The sequence below is a fragment of the Arachis duranensis genome, chromosome 8 (genome assembly GCF_000817695.3).
Source record: "Arachis duranensis cultivar V14167 chromosome 8, aradu.V14167.gnm2.J7QH, whole genome shotgun sequence".
NCBI classification, from domain to species: Eukaryota; Viridiplantae; Streptophyta; class Magnoliopsida; order Fabales; family Fabaceae; genus Arachis; species Arachis duranensis.
Window position 1 is genome coordinate 26,807,731 of NC_029779.3, and position 4,395 is coordinate 26,812,125.

The window sequence follows — 4,395 nt, forward strand, 5'->3', positions numbered from 1 at the left end:
TATCACTCTTTTTTTCTTTTTTTCTTTCTTTCTTTTTTTTTTTTTAACCTCAATTTGCAGTTGAGGGTTCCTATTTCCTAATCTATCTGTGCAGGTTGGATTGTGCGTGTGTTTCCAACACGCATCCCCAGTATTCAATCTTCAACGTTGCCTTTATTATTTTATTACTAATAATAATCCTTTTATTTATTTGGGTATAACATTGGAATATTTCACCAAGACATTCTAAGTCTAAATAGACGGATAAAACTAAAAAAGAGAACAAACAAAAAGAAATGTGTACACTTAAAATTAATTAATATATATTGTTTTATGCGAGATAATTTTTGTTGTGAATATATAACATGATTGTGAAAAAAAGATAGTAGGACAAATCATGAGAAGGTGGTCTACATTTTATTATTTTAAGAGTTGTTTGAGTTTTTTTAATTTGACTCTTGAATTTCTTAATTATGTTGAAATGACTTCACTGTCCTTCTTCCTTGACCACCAACTCACCTAACCACCACGTTACACCTAACCGCCCTTCCCTCCAATTAATTTCCGCTGCAAAACCAGGGGTCATTCAGTCAAACATAATTTGCTACTTGGCCCCTTGCAATTCATTAATTATGAAATATTTAAATCAATATATGTTTACCTTTTGCTTTTTAATTTTGATATTAGAGTTAAAGTAATATTTTTTAACAATGTGTGAAATTTAATATATTTTTTTATACGAAAATCACAAATTTAACTTTTTAATTTTTGAAGTTTAATCTTTTTAAAAATTTTTAAAATATAAAATAAATTTTTTGATTTGTGAATTTTCACAAAACCAACTCTATGATGTGTAAACTTTAATTTTTAAAAATTTTTAAAACATAAAATCAACCTTTTCATTTGTGAATTTTTATAAAACTGACCCTCCAATTTGTGAACTCTCAATATTTGAATTTAACCCTCTTCAAATTAGACTTCAGTTTTCCTCCTCATCCAATTCGATGCCTCCCATTTATATTTTGGAACAAGTTTAATTACCCGTGCCATGCACGTGATAACATGCACGTGATAAGATTGAAATTATAATTTTAAATTATTTTTAAAATTAATTTAAATTATAATAATTTGATTAATAAAAAAATAATATGTTATGTATTGTTTGATTTTTTTTAATCTAGTGTTAATTAGATTAACTCTAAAATAGTTATTAATCGGTTTTAATAATCTACTTTTTTTCAATAAATCAGACATATATACTGAATGTGATCATAAATATAATATAGTAATAGTCAAATCCACCAACAAATATATTGGCTATTATCACAATATAAAACAAATTAAATATAAAAACTATTATCACTTATAAATCTATAAAATTGCACTGTCTTTGATTCGTGCAAGGGTTTACTTATCAAATAAACTTAAAATATGAACAAAAAATATTTATAAAATGGACCTAGCATTACTTGAAAGAATTATGGAAAATAATCAACTTACCTTATCATCCATGAGAATCATTTCTATGTAGGTCGTCTTGTTCTTGTCAAATTTGGATGGGACTTTCCATAACCTTATAATTCTTGCCTTTATTTTTCAAACTTTTTCATTACATAATCTACCCTTATAATTCTTGCCTTTATTTTTCAAACTTTTTCATTAAATAATCTACCATAGATAATATTGTTAATAGAATCATAGTTAGTAGCCCTTAGGTATGAGAAATAATAAATAAAAGAAGATCTATGTATGAGGTACGAATTTTCTAGATAATAAATAATTATAATAATTCACTTAATCCTTATTTATATATATATATACACTAATTATACATGATAATAATTAGCAAATATTTTCAATGGAGATACTTGCTATAATTAGATGAAATTTATGCCATTATATTTTATTAACCTTTATGATTAATTTAATAGAGATACTTACTCAATATATATATTATCGACATTAATTATATGCCAATATGTTTAGGAAAGAGCCAAAAGAGGAGATATAAATATATATAATATTATTGCTATATAGGAAGCATACATAAATTACAATAAAATATATTAATTAAAATTTAATTTGTTATCTAATTAATTTTGTGTCCATACAATATAACTTTACGAAAATGTTATGAATCACAACCTTTTTTATTCTATTAAAAAAAATACTATATATAACCTTTAGTAGTACAAAAATAATAAGAATTAATTATTGATATTGATATTAATCATAATTGATTATTGATACCCTAATTTTTAAAAAAAATATATTTTACCTTTTTAAAATATAATGCATGTACCATGTAGACCTTATTATTATTATTATTGTTGTTGTTGTTGTTGTTGTTGTTGTTGTTGTTGTTGTTGTTGTTATCAAATTAAATGGGTCACGATTAATGTTTGCATTAACTATCTCCTAATAAAATTATTGCACTTGAATGAAAATTAGAACTATATCAATTGATATAATTAGAATGATTAAAAATATCGATGATTGATAAGTAATTTAATTACGCATTAAATATTGATTTGATATAATTATAATGAAGATATTTTCTTAAATTAATATAATCATAGATTATTCATGAGCTAATTGTAATATAATTAGAATAAATTTATTTGAGAATATGAATTATATTTTGTTAAATTCCATGTTACCGGTTATTAAAAATATTTAAATCACATATATTAATTATTTTTTGTTATAATTATTTTGTTTTATGCAATAATTTTTTATTTTTTATATCCATATATATTCCTCAATCTCAATTCTATTATTTTTTTTCTAACAATGATGTTTTAATTTGTTGTTTTCTTTTTTTTCACGTATCTTTCCTTTTTCTTAAATAGTGACGTTTTAATATTTTTTTTAATACAATTTTCTTAATAATTACATTACTAATCTAAAATATAAAATGAGAAAAAAAAGATGATACATATATCCAAAAAAAGAAAATAAACTTAAAAATTAGAAAAAAGTTATATTAAAAAATATAAAAATAATATATTCAAAAAGAATAGTCGTAATATATAAATTGAGTCAAAAATTTAAATTTCTCTAAAACTAATTTAATCAAATATCAATATTAGAAATAAATTACTTAAATAATATTTAATCTATTCTACTCCTTAGACACGTATAGATTAGAGTCATTCCCGTAACGATAACCAACTGAAACAATATCGTAAATTCAAACATTTAGAATTCGTGCAAATTCGAACCATTTCCTTGTTCTTTGAAAACCTTCTGTATCCCTCATAGAGTTGAATCGCAATTCCTTTTATGGAAAAAAGAGTTATGGATGTGGCTTTGATGTGTTGGGGACCAAAATTCGAAAGTCACTATTTATATCTGAGTGTGACACCCATTAAACACAAAAGCCAAATAAAATAGTATCTCTGGTTTTATTCTCATATAATTCTAAATCAAAAGTAATAATGACTTATTTAATTAAGCATTTATGATAATTAATAAGATGACCATTATATAAGTCATTTAATATAAAATAGCTTAATTTACGATTATAATTAATATATGTATTGCGCATGAATAGATTAGAAAATAATAGTTTCAATATTGCGCATGAATAGATTAAAAAATAATAATTTCATAACAAAATAATCATTCAATTTGAATTATAATTAATTGATTGATAGAAATTATAATAAATTGTATGATATTTAAATAAGGGATAAGTATGATTTTGTTCCCCAATGTAGAGGCTGAAAATTTATTTCGTCTCTGACCTTTTTTAGCTCCAAAATGGTCCCCAAGGTTTCACTTTATTTTAAAATAGTCATTCGAACGAAAATATCCTTACTTCTCCCTTCATCCCAAAATCAACCACCACCACCACCAGAACAGAAACCTATGCCCAGCCAGAACCACCACCACCACCACCAGTATCATCATCATCAACATCAGAAAAATCAAGCAACATGCACTTTAAACAATAATCAACAACCAGAAATTTCACAAAAAATCTAATTCAGAAGAAGAAGAAGAAGAAATGGTGGTGGTGCGGTGGTGCAGGGCGGCAGGGCGGCAGGGCATCATCATCAGAAAATTCAAACAACATGCACTTTGAACAATAATCAACAAATTCAGCAACAACAATATTCAAAATTCAAATTTCAGCAACAACAATATTCCACAAAAAATTTCACAAAAAATTCAAAATTTCACAAAAAATCTAATTCAAAGAAGCTGGTGGTGGTGCAGTGGTGCGGTAGTACGGTGCGTCAGGACAGCATCGCGGCAAGACGGTAGGGCGGCAAAGAGAAGAAGAAGAAGAAGAAGAAGAAGAAGAAGAAGCCGGTGGTGTGGTGGTAGTGGTGCAGTGCGGTGCGGTAGGCCGCAGGGCGGCGAAGAAGAAGCTGGTGGTGGGGTGCGGTGCGGCAGGTAGCAGACCGG